Raw genomic sequence first — 13,885 nt, 5'->3', positions numbered from 1 at the left:
CTGCAGAGGTCAATAAACTAAATCAATCACAAAGGTTATTCGTTTTGCGTTGAAGTCTGCTTTAAAAAAAAAAAAGGAGCGAAAGGAGCTAGAAAAGAAGATGGCAAATCTTTTAACTCCTCATCGGCCAAACGAGGCCCGTGTGTGTGTCCTTGTCAGTGTGGAGTCTCTTTATCATTGGGGGCTTTATCAGAGGAAGATGTAAATCCTGAATCTCTCTCTATTTCCTCACCTCTGTCACTCCGCAATCGATCCATCACCCTGTGTCAGCGTCAGCGTCTGTGTGTGTGTGTTCGTGTGTGTGAGAGAGAGGGGTGGGTCCTCCAATAGAGCCTTTTTTAACATAAAAGGACACAGCTCCACCTACAGTACCAGTCAAAAGTTTGGACACACCAACTCATTCAAGGGTTTTTCTATATTTTTACTATTTTCTACATTGTAGAATAATAGTGAAGACATCAAAACTTTGAAATAACACATATGGAATCATGTAGTAACCAATAAGGTGTTAAACAAATCATAATAAGTCGCCACCTTGATGACAGCTTTGCACACTCTTAGCATTCTCTCACCCAGCTTCACCTGGAATGCTTTTCCAACAGTCTTGAAGGAGTTCCCACATATGCTGAGCACTTGTTGGCTGCTTTTCCTTCACTCTACGGTCACCCCAAACCATTTCAATTGGGTTGAGGTCGGATGATTGTGGAGGCCAGGTCATCTGATGCAGCACTCCATCACTCTCCTTCTTGGTCAAATATCCCTTACACAGCCTGGAGGTGTGTTGGGTCATTGTCCTGTTGAAAAACAAATGATAGTCCCACTAAGTGCAAACCAGATGAGATAGCGTATCGCTGCAGAATGCTGTGGTAGCCATGCTGGTCAAGTGTGCCTTGGATTCTAAATAAATCACTGACAGTGTCACCAGCAAAGCACCCCCGCATCATCACACCTCCTCCTCCATGCTTCACGGTGGGAACCACACATGTGGATATCATCTGTTCATCTACTCTGCATCTCACAAAAACACAGTGGTTGGAACCAAAATTCTCAAAATGGACTCACCAGACCAAAGGACAGATTTCCACCGGTCTAATGTTCATTGCTCGTGTTTCTTGGCCCAAGCAAGTCTATTCTTCTTATTGATGTTGTTTAGTAGTGGTTTCTCAGCAGCAATTCGATCATGAAGGCCTGATTCACTCAGTCTCCTCTGAACAGTTGATGTGTCTGTTACTTGAACTCTGTGAAGTGTTTATTTGGGCTGCAATCTGAGGTGCATTTAACTCTAATGAACTTATCCTCCGAAGCAGAGGTAACTCTGGGTAACTCATGAGAGACAGTTTCATCATAGCGCTTGATAGTTTTGCATCTTCACTTGAAGAAACTTTCAAAGTTCTTGAAATGTTCCGGATTGACTTACCTTCATATCTTAAAGTAATGATGGACTGTCATTTCTCTTTGCTTATTTGAGCTCTTCTTGCCATAATATGCACTTGGTCTTTTACCAAATAGGGCTATTTTCTGTATACCAACCATACCTTGTCACAACACAACTGATTGGCTCAAATGCATTAATTAGTGGATTTTTTTTTCTTTCTTAACTTTTAACAAGGCACACTTGTTAATTGAAATTCATTCCAGGTGACTACCTCATGAAGCTGGTTAGAAGAATGCCAAGAGCTGTCATCAAGGCAAAGTGTGGCTGGCTACTTTGAAGAATCTCAAATATAAATTATATTTTGATTTGTTTAACACTTTTTTGGTTACTACATGATTCCATATGTGTTATTTCATAGTTGTGTTATCTTCACTATTATTATACAATGTAGACAATAGTAAAAATGAAAAAAATATAAATAAATMAGTAGGTGTGTCCGAACTTTTGACTGGTAGTGTATGTATAGCTCTATAGAGGCTACCTGCAGTAATGTAATTAAGATATCACATTATTAGCCTTTCATAACAGGACCAGAGCAGACATTGTGCTTTTGAAAACTGTTCTGAATCTTCTTTTCCCCTTCAATTTATGATGGTAGTCACCTATCCGAGGCATTCTATGTACATCTATGTACGTCTTATATCTCCTTTGCCATTTCAAAGCTGTATTTGTATCCTGTTATCCTGTCTATTCCTGTTTGAAGGAGCTATAGCCATCATGTATAAAGGTCAGGGTTAGAAAAAGAAACGTCCACTGTGTCAATGGTGCCTGGCCGGGGGAAGGTAGGGGGGGTGGGGCGGCAAGCCAGTCATTTATTCTGAGATAAAGTCTTGTGGCGTCAATCCCCAATTACTGGAAATCTGTCTGGAAATTTGACCAATTGCCGGGCCTGTGCAAATACTAAGTATCAAAAGGGAAGGTTTTGGTAGGGATGGGTGAAGAAGTAACATAGATGTAACATACATTTCACTTTTATGAGTTCTGTCCATCTATTCAGCATGTTCTGTCCTGTAATGTCCTCAAACATGTCTTGTATGTGTGGATCGTTTTAATTCATTTAAAATGTCTCTTTAGTGCATTTTATGTATTATATGGGTGATTTTGCAACGAGGGGCACTTTTGGCCTTTCCCCCAAAAAGGTTTCTTGAATAAACCTTTATCAGCAGAAATACTTTTCTAATTTTGTCAGGAACCATGCACTGGTATTTTCTGTGACTATTTATTCAACAATACATGGATTTTACTCAGTTCTCCCAAAACACCTGCAAATGTCATTACCATCGCATCATAGAACATAACATTTTTGTTTAACACTGAATGAAAAACACTATGTTTTTATTGTATTATTTGGTTTATCTGTCTATAGGATGTGATACTACCACATTAAGAAATAACACAATAAAGCTACAGTACCATCAACAATGCAATTTCTTGTTTAAATTGTTATACATTTATACTTTTTACAGTAGTTATGTTGGGAACAAGTAAGTGCTTTACGCTTGAAGCAGACAGAAGTGTGATAACTAATGTGTAAATATATTTTTTATTAATAATATGTGTACATTGTGGTGGAAATGGATATCACCATATCATTGATTGCTGTAAAGACAGTAAAAATGTTATTGATTGCTATAAAAACAGTAAAATATCATTTGATTAGCAGTATTGAGCAGGCATATACCCATTTTATTCAAAACMTATTCAAAAAGTTGCTACTTTCTGATGGAAATAACCTGGAAATTGTCATTACCAACACATTTTGTCATGGTTATGACAGTGCTGGTAATGACAATTTGCAACATTTGGGGATTTAACTGCCAGGTTATAAGGTTTACTTGGTTAATCTGATCAGCTAACATTTGATAAATTCCAACCACAACATAATGAAATGTATTATTTAAAATAGAGGACAATCTAGATTAGTTATAGCCATTGCGGTAATGATACAGAATATTCTCTTATCTTGACATATTCAAAGTGACTTTTCTTGAAGGTGGAGATATAATATCATACAATATCATATCCTTGTTTTTCAGTGTCACTTCCCATTTCTTGTGTGACTTGATGTGTAAAATGTTGAAAAAAACACTATCATTTATAATCTTTTTCAGAGTAATGGTAATGGCACAATAATGTGAGACGACTGCATTTTGTGTAAAGAAAAGTAACAAATGGCTTATGCACATCAAATAGTTATATCATTTAAAAAATGCACTCTTTTTCTAACATGTGCGTTTAATATTTTTAAGTGTTATACATAGCAGAATATCAAGTCTGGGTGTGACACAAGGCAAAAACTGCGAAACAGTGAAATCCAGACATTAAATGCTTTAGAAAATAAACAAACAAAAAAACTACATTTAAAGCTGAAAAAAAGTTTAATGTTATTTTGGTGTCTACTTAATATGTGTAAAAGAACAAATATAAATAAAACATGTTCTTAAAAATCCACCCATGGTACACAAAAAAAGCCTGTAGTTGCAAAATCGGCCACATATTGTATGTATTCTATATTTATGGGATTTCATACTGTATATATAGATTTTTTTATCTTCCGTATATAACATTCTATAGTAATCCTCTCTCTACAGTAGGTGTTGTAATATTCTAGAGCGCTTAACCATGTGACTTGTTTACCCCGGTTAACCACTGACGCTTTAACAAATCCTGTCATACTGTATAGAACATTATGTTTGTCAATCTTGTTGTGTTTTCCTCAGCTCTCATTCAATCACTGGTATTATTGATTAAACAGTAGGAGCTACAGCGGTATGGTAGGTTAGATTAGTAGGGGCGGACAATGCTGTCCAGATGGTAGTAGAGGTGAATCACAGGACAATGGTAGCTGCCTGGCTGGTGTTGTTCTACCCTTGAGCAAGGAGATCCCAGCGGTTGGTTAGCAGCACAGGGTAAGACCAACACACAACACAACACACTGTCCTGAGAGGTGACTTACAGTATGTTAAAGCAAATTCCAAACACCGCAGGACATGTTTTCCCATAAACAGAAATATGTCCGTTTGAAATCTCATCTCCATGGAACTGACATTCACGCTCACGCTCACGTGCACACACACACACACACACACACACACCACACACACACACACACACACACACACACACACACACAGTGAGTATTGGACTGGCAATGCACCTCTGCAATTAGACATTGCATAACTGACACCAGGAACTTGCTGACACTCTTGTAATTTTCAGCGAATGCAGCAACTTTTGAGGCATCCTATACATCAAAGGGCATGTGCTGCTCACCTGGCAAGGCACCACTCCTTTAGCTGCTTCCTTCTTTAGCGTCAGACATTTCACAACTCAAAGAGTCGGGGATGTGTTTAATGTCACTGTAATGTCTGCTCTGTATCTCTAGTGTTCTCTGGGCTTTGAACACGCTGGGGTATCAGACACATCAGTGCCATCCCGGTGTTGTCATGAGGAACGCACGCAGGCAGCAATGCAACTTTAAATTACACTAGCAGACTAGCGTGTGCAAGGAGCCTGACATGAAAGGAAGACAGAGGTATCAAAAGAGTTGTTGAATAAATGTTACTCCAARGTTATTTTCTGTAGTGGCACATGTAGACACTGGCTGTTTTGCATAGAGAGAAAATTGGGGGAATGGCAGAAAAATAGGTATTGTAGGTGGAGAAATGGAGAGAAGAGGAATGCAGATGGACAGATACTAAGGGAGACAAATGCTGTAGAGAAGGGACAGACAATAGAGGGGGAAGAGAAGGAGGGAGAGGCAGCACAAGGCTTGGATAAAGAAGCAGTGAGAGATAGGCAGGGAGAGGGGGATGAGAAGTACTTTAACTGTCTGAAGGACGAAGCTAGTGACCCGCGGATCATTCAGAGGATTGCCTTTCAGTTTCACAGGAAGGTCAGGCTGCTTATTTTACGTCTGTGTTTTCACTAATCTGCTTTTTGTCTGACACACACAAACACACATGCAGCAGGCCATGCACACACACAAACACACACACACTGTATACAAACACACGCACACTCGCTGAAACTAAGCCTGTCTCCTACTGTTTTAAAATAATAACAGCCTTGGTAATATGTATTGTATCTATAAACATTAGAATTGCACACAGAGTCTGTGCACCTACATGAGAATTACAGTGCAGTACATGGCACCTGCCATGAATTTCAATTGATTACCACACATAATACATTCCTCTGTCTGAATTAGAATGTGTTTGATAACATTTTCAGTGTTTCTTTTCACATTATTACATTATTGTTACACATTTGACTTGAATTGTTAAATCATTTGTTAAAATCTTAGTATCATAATAGAATGAGCATTAAAAAAAGTGTGCCACATACAGTATAATATAATATAATATTGACTATATATTGACTATACTAGTCAGTCCCTTATTAGATGGATGACAGTGGATTCTGGCTAGCAGCTCATTAGGAGACACACTACATTTCTGTCAACACGTTTAGTAATGATGATCAGGGGGGGTGCTGCTAAGCACTGGCATTCCCTCAGGGCCTGAAGATGGTGCTGCTGAAGGAGACTGTCTGTGGAGGAGACTCGAGCTAGTGGTATGGCCTTTAGGCTTTCTCTCTCTTTCTCTCTCTCTCTCTTTCTCTCGCTCTCTCTCTCTCTTTCTCCTCTCACTCACTATGTCTCTCTGTCTGTTTTGTCTGTCTCTCCCTGTCTCTGTTTCTCTCTCTGAATCGCTCAGCCTCGAATGAAAACCCAACAGAGGGAGATTAGCATGTCCGTCCTACAGTCATTACAGTACGAGCACGTATTATTATTTTACAATGAGGCCAAATCATTCCCGGAGCACAGTTAGTTATCTGGACCCAGTGGGTGTATACACTGCACTGTGGTGTGTTGTTTAAGTTCCATGGGGTGTGTGTGTGTGTGTGTGTGTACACTGCACTGCATGTTGTTAAAATGCCCCAGTGTGTGTGTGTCCAATGCTGATCTGATAATGACTGAGCAGGGTCAATAGTTAACGGCCCCGTGGGAACTGCTGCTGGTGGGTGGAGGAGGGATGGGTGGAGAAGTGGATGGATTGGAGGGTGGGTGGAGTAGAGATGAGGCCCCAGCTAGTCAGCCAGGGCTGGGGAAGTTTAGTCACTGGGTGCTCACTCTACTGTGTCTGTGGGAGGGAGGGAGGTGCCTCTTTCCCTGAAATTTGACTAAAACTCCTCTCCTTCACCACTTCCTCTCATTAAACATCCCTCCACGCTGACATCCCTCCAAAGTTAACATTTAGAAAAGTTAAATAACATATTGTTGTTGAAAATATGTTGAAGTAAAAAAATTATGTTGGCAAATCTAGTAGTTCAATAAAACATTATTTGAAAACAGCTACAAGGATGTTTTAAACGTTTTCTTTCACTCATTGTTGCTAACCTACAGTAGGCGTCATCCAATTGACTTTAAGACAGATTTGGCAATGTTTCCATTAATAGTATATCTATAGCTCATTATACTTGCAAATGGTCTCTGGTGAGTGAGTAGGTTGAAGGCCATAAAGCACAAGGTGAAAGAGTAATTGAATCACCCAAACATAAGTAATTAAACCTCACACACACACACAAGACAGCAGGTCACTGTGTGTCACTGAGAAAACTCCCATTTTACATGCAAGATGATAGGGTAGCATTTGTAGCTGGGTTATCTGTGTTGGAGGGTTAGGTAGACGCTGGTTCATGTGGGATATAATATGTACAGTACATACCGCTCTCACAGTGGCCAACCTACACACACACCCAACACGTTAACACACACACACACACAGCACCCACGAGGAGAGAGAGAGGGCCACGTGACCCTTTGGTAAACAAGGCCAGGGAAAAAGGGAGGGAAAAAACACAATAGGAAACATGCCATGGTATTAGTTATATAGTTCCCGTAGTGAGCTGTGGTGTCAGAATCAGACCTAACTCAGCTAATAAGATGGCTGCAATTCAAGCCTAACAAATAGGTGGAAAAGAAGTATAGGTGTTGAGATCACAAGACAAGGGCTGGCTGCCACAAAGGAGAGAGAGAGAGAGAGGGAGGGAAAAAGAGAGAGGAAAGGGGTAGAAAGAGGGAAAGAGAGATTGGTAGGGAAAGAGACAGAAAAACATTACATGTTGTGTTGGCAGGAGTTCCAGTCAAATCCCTTGGCAGTTCAGAGAATTTTTCTGTGAGGCCCCACCTTTTCCATCTGATATTCAAATGCGGGGGAACCCGGAGCAGAGCTCCTCCCCACACCACCTGCAGAACCGCCAGGAAAGTGTCAAAGAGCACCAAGTAGGTCAAGATGCAAGGTCACTGCACGTACATACATGAAGGGCACTTTTTGGCATTTGCTGTATGATCGATGAGAATCTCCATATTGCAAATGTACGGTCCCTTACTAGACGTCCGCGAATGTTTGTAAAATTTGGTGACGGCGGCGGGCCGTGCACCGGGGCCAGATCTTCCGGGAAGTCATCGAACGAAGTCTCTCGGACATTCGGTTTCCGTTTTATAAAATTTTCACATTTTGGTACTTTTTCCGCTGTCCCGGMAAATTCCACCAGATGGCGAATGGAATCTTATTGCAAATGTACAAAACATCACCAATCACGACATGGCCATTTCTCCTAAACGGAAAAGACTTCGAAGACGAAACTTGGTGAGCATAGGTTTGGACTAATGGGCTGTTTGCCCAGAAACAAGATGGCGTCGAGGCCTCAACGCTTTTTGAGTTAAGGCCATTTTTCTGGGATTAAACAAATTGGCGCCCAAAAATACCGATTTCCGATTGTTATGAAAACTTGAAATCGGCCCTAATTAATCGGCCATCCGCTTAATCGGTCGACCTCTAATGTGTTTACTTTCAGCTTCCTGTGCCAACCYAAAGTCCCTTAAATTGGGGTCATAGGGGCTGTTTCGAAGGGTTAAAAAAGTCAGATCTTTCCAAAACTTCATATGTGTTATTAGGCAACCCTCATGAACTGTAAATCAGTTATTTCTCCCATCAGATTTCCGAGTGACACAGTGTAGGGCTTAGAGACACACAGAGCCTGCAATAGTTACCTTCGTTCGAACTATCAAAGAACCGTCAGACCTAGCGCTCTGAAACTTTAGAAACCTGTTCTAGAGCTCAAGTCAATAGTGCACGGTGAGTTATGTGGCTCTAGAAGGTTCTCAGACCGAGAAACAGCCTTGTACCTTTGCAATAACTTCAATTAATTTTGACCATCACAAAAATGACGACATTTAGAAAAGTCCCAGTTGCAAGACTAGGTGCATTGAAACCGCCTCGGCCAATAGAGACGGACCCCAACGTTTCTGTCCGATAGCTCATTCAATGACCCCGTAGCAACGCCCGGAAAATGTGGATTTTCAGCACCAATTAAGGTCACTGCTCGGGCTCCAAATGACCTATCGAGCCTTAGCTAGGCCTACACATAATGTCAGAATTGGACCCGCAGCTAGAACATAACTATGTGTTTTATGTTTTTATTATGGTTTAAACTGAAGGCACTGTGAATTTTGGGCATGCTCTGAAATATGTGATAGTAGGCTTCTAAACGAGTTGGGAAAAGTGGGTGTGGTGTCAGATGATATCAGTTTGGTGTCAGAATGATATCTAATTGACTGATGGACGGTGACTTGCTGGCTGACTTTTGTCCATTTGCAATATGTTTAAACAGTGATAGACCATCACCAAATTGACATTCTGAAATCAACACCAACGAGCGATGGAGAGGAACCAGAATCACTGCGCGGCCATCCCGAGTTCATCGGGCCAGTCAATTTTGCATTCCTGCAGGTTTTTTGATCATGTCAAATTCGTGATGTAAATGCCCATTGAAACATATTGCAAATGGACAGTACATTTGCAATAAGATTCAACAGTGAAATAACATCACCAAATGGACATGATGAAATCAACACATCGAGCGATGGAGAGGAACCACTATCACTGCCCGGCCATCCCGAGTTCATCGGGCCAGTCAATTTTGCATTTCTACAGTATTTTTGAGCATGTCAAATTCGTGATGGTAAATGCCTATTGAAACATATTGCGTCATATTAAGTCATGAATCAACCTAGATGGTCTATTTGTCATGTATGATGAGGGAGAAGTGGGACTACCCTCTTTAGTGCCTTGCGGTCGGAGGCTGAGCAGTTGCCGTACCAGGCAGTGATGCAACCAGTCAGGATGCTCTCGATGTTGCAGCTGTAGAACCTTTTGAGGATCTGAGGACCCATGCCAAATCTTTTTCAGTCTCCTGAGGGGGAATAGGTTTTGTCGTGCCCTCTTCACGACTGTCTTGGTGTGTTTGGACCATTCTAGTTTGTTGGTGATATGGACACCAAGGTAATTGACGCTCTCAACCTGCTCCACTACAGCCCTGTCGATGAGAATGGGGGCGTCCTCGGTCCGCCTTTTCCTGTAGTCCACAATCATCTCCTTAGTCTAGCATACAGTGCATTCGGAAAGTATTCAGACCCCTTCACTTTTAACACATTTTGTTATGTTACAGCCATATTATAAAATTGATTACATTGTTTCTTTTACCTCATCAATCTCCACACAATACCCCATAATGACAAAGCAAAAAGAGGTTTTTAGAAAAATATTCMAATGTATTAAAAAATTAAACATAGCATTTACATAAATATTCAGACCCTTTACTCAGTATAATGTTGAAGCACCTTCGGCAGCGATTACAGCCTTTAGTCTTCTTGGGTATGACGCTACAAGCTTGGCACACCTGTATTTGAGGAGTTTCTCCTATTGAACTCTGCAGATCCTGTCAAGCTCTGTCAGGTTGGATGGGGAGCGTCGCTGCACAGTTATTTTCAGGTCTCTCCAGAGATGTTCAATCAGGTTCAAGACCAGGCTCTGGCTGGGCCACACAAGGACATTCAGCGACTTGTCCCGAAGCCACTCCTGCATTGTCTTGGCTGTGTGCTTAGGGTCATTGCCTGTTTGAAGGTAAACCTTCACCCCAGTCTGAGGTCCTGTGTGCTCTGGAAAAGGTTTTCCTCAAGGATCGCTCTGTACTTTGTTCATCTTTCCCTCGATCCTGACTAGTGTCCCAGTCCCTGCCATTGAACAAGATCCTGTCAGCATTATGTTGCCACCACCATGCTTCACAGTACAGATGGTGTCAGGTTTCCTCCAGGCGTGACACTTGGCATTCAGGCCAAAAAGTTCAATCTTGGTTTCATCAGACCAGAGAATCCTGTTTCTCATGGTCTGAGAGTCTTTAGGTGCCCTTTGGCAAACTCCAAGTGGTCTGTTATGTGTCTTTTACTGAGGAGTGGCTTCTGTCTGGCCACTTTACCAAAAATGCCTGATTGGTAGAGTGCTGCAGAGATGGTTGTCCTTCTGGAATGTTCACCCATCACCACAGAGGATCTCTGGAGCTCCGTCAGCGTGACCATCGGGTTCTTGGTCACCTCCCTGACCAATGCCCTTCTCCCCCGATTTCTCAGTTTGGCCGGGCGGCCAGCTCTAGGAAGAGTCTTGGTGGTTCCAAACTTCTTTCATTTAAGAATGATGGAGGCCACTGTGTTCTTGGGGATTTTCAATGCTGCAGAAATGTTTTGARACCCTTCCCCAGATTTGTGCCTCGACACAATCCTCTCTTTGAGCTCTACGGACAATTCCTTCAAAGTCATAGATTGGTTTTTGCTGTGACATGCACTGTCAACAATGGGACCTTATATAGAGAGGTGTGTGACTTTCTAAATCATGTCCAATCAATTGAATTTACCATAGGTGGACTCCAATCAAGTTGTAGAAACATTTCAAGGATGATCAGTGGAAACAGGATGCACCTGAGCAAAATTTTGAGTCTCATAGCAAAGGGTCWGAATACTCACATAAATAAGGTATTTCTGTTTATATTTTTAATAGATTTGCAAAGTTTATAAAAATCTGGTTTTGCTTCGTCATTATGGTGGTTTGTGTATAGATTGATGAGGAATTATTTTTATTTAATCAATTTTAGAATAACTTCTTTGGGCTGCAAGCCCGAAGCCGGGCACAATATGACAACAGCCACTTCAAGTGCAGGGCGCGAAATTCAAAAGATATTTTTTAGAAATATTTAACTTTCACACATTAACAAGTCCAATACAGCAAATGAAAGATAAACATCTTGTGAATCCAGCCAACATGTCCCGATTTTTAAAATGTTTTACAGCGAAAACACCACGTACATTTATGTTAGCTCACCACCAAATACAAAAAAGGACAGACATTTTTCACAGCACAGGTAGCATGCACAAAACCAACCTAACTAACCAAGAACCAACCAAACTAACCAAGAAACAACTTCATCAGATGACAGTCTTATAACATGTTATACAATAAATCTATGTTTTGTTCGAAAAATGTGCATATTTGAGGTATAAATCAGTTTTACATTGCAGCTACCATCACAGCTACCGTCACAAATAGCACCGAAGCAGCCAGAGTAATTACAGACACCAACGTGAAATACCTAAATACTCATCATAAAACATTTCTGAAAAATACATGGTGTACAGCAAATGAAAGACAAGCATCTTGTGAATCCGGCCAATATTTCCGATTTCTTAAGTGTTTTACAGCGAAAACACAATATAGCATTATATTAGCGTACCACAATAGCCAGAAACACAAGCCATTTACCAGCAGCAAAAGTTAGCGATCGTAACAAACCAGCAAAAGATATATAATTTTTGACTAACCTTGATAGATGACATCAGATGACAGTCCTATAACATCAGGTTATACATACACTTATGTTTTGTTCGAAAATGTGCATATTTAGAGCTGAAATCAGTGGTTATACATTGTGCTAACGTAGCATCTTTTTCCCAGAATGTCCGGATATTTTTATGACACTCAACTATTCTGACCAAATAACTATTCATAAACGTTACWAAAAAATACATGTTGTATAGGAAATGATAGATACACTAGTTCTTAATGCAATCGCCGTGTTAGAATTCTAAAAATAACTTCATTACGACATCCAGCTTAGTTATAGCGAGAGAGTGCCCAAAATCTGGGCGCAAACTACTAGTACACATGTTCGACAGATATATGAAATAGCATCATAAAATGGGTCCTACTTTTGATGATCTTCCATCAGAATGTTGTACAAGGGGTCCTTTGTCGGGAACAATCGTTGTTTGGTTTTAGAATGTCCTCTTCTCCAGTCAATTAGCACGGAAAGCTAGCAAAGTGGCGCGAAGCTCTCCTTCGTGAACAAACGCAGACAAAGCAACACGCCTAACGTCCCGAAAAATTTTCAATAATCTAATAAAACTATATTGAAAAAACATACTTTACGATGATATTGTCACATTTATCAAATAAAATCAAAGCCGGAGATATTAGTCGTCTATAACGACAGCTTTTCAGAAGGCAATACCAGGTCCCTTCTCGCGCGTTCCAGAAAACAGGAAATTGGTGTCACGTCATGCCAAGAGCTTTTATTCGACCTCAGATCATGTTATACACTCCTTTCTTTCTTCTTCTCTCACTGCCTGTTGACATCTAGTGGAAGGCGTATGAAGTGCATGTATACTAATACATATCAAGCACATTTATAGGCAGGCCCTAGAACAGAGCATCGATTTCAGATTTTCCACTTCCTGTCAGGAAGTTTGCTGCAAAATGAGTTCTGTTTTACTCACAGATATAATTCAAACGGTTTTAGAAACTAGAGAGTGTTTTCTATCCAATAGTAATAATAATATGCATATTGTACGAGCAATAATTGAGTACGAGGCCGTTTGAAATGGGCACCTTTTATCCAGGCTACTCAATACTGCCCCTGCAGCCCAAAGAGGATAAGGCTGTAAAGTAACAAAATGTGAAAAAAAGTCAAGGGGTCTGAACACATTCGGAATGCACTGTAGATGGTATATTTTCCCTTTCAGATACGCAGTCAACTGGAGGAGAAATATCTCATGTCCTCACATGCATCCCCTTCCCCTTTTCAGAGGCAGATAAAGGAGGTGACATAAGTGTAAAATAGCTGTACAGCAACTAGGATTACCTTGTCCAAACTGGAAAATACAGCATGTTTGCAAGAGTGCCTATAATCCATTAGTTCCACAAAGAATTAATAAACAATGAGTTACAATAACTTGGCCATATACTAGGGTACCAGTACCGAGTCCATGTGCAGGGGTACAAGGGAATTGAGGTAGATATGGCCATATACATTGAGTGTACAAAACATTAGGACATAGACATGTCATAGACTGACCAGGTGAATCCAGATGAAAGCTGCAGTGTCTTCAGAAAGTATTCAGACCCCTTGACTTTTRCCACATTTTGTTTCGTTACGTTACCGAGAGGAAGCTAGGGAAAACCTTCCGCAAGCCCAGAAGGCCCAGAAGAGAGGGTATGACCAGCAAGCTCGCCACAGAGAGTGGACAGAAAGTCCTGCTCCTCCTTCTCTCTCAAACCT

Source organism: Salvelinus sp. IW2-2015, linkage group LG23 (assembly GCF_002910315.2).
Source record: "Salvelinus sp. IW2-2015 linkage group LG23, ASM291031v2, whole genome shotgun sequence".
Lineage (NCBI taxonomy): Eukaryota > Metazoa > Chordata > Actinopteri > Salmoniformes > Salmonidae > Salvelinus > Salvelinus sp. IW2-2015.
The sequence above is the reverse complement of the archived record's forward strand: the minus strand, read 5'-3'. Positions refer to the sequence as shown.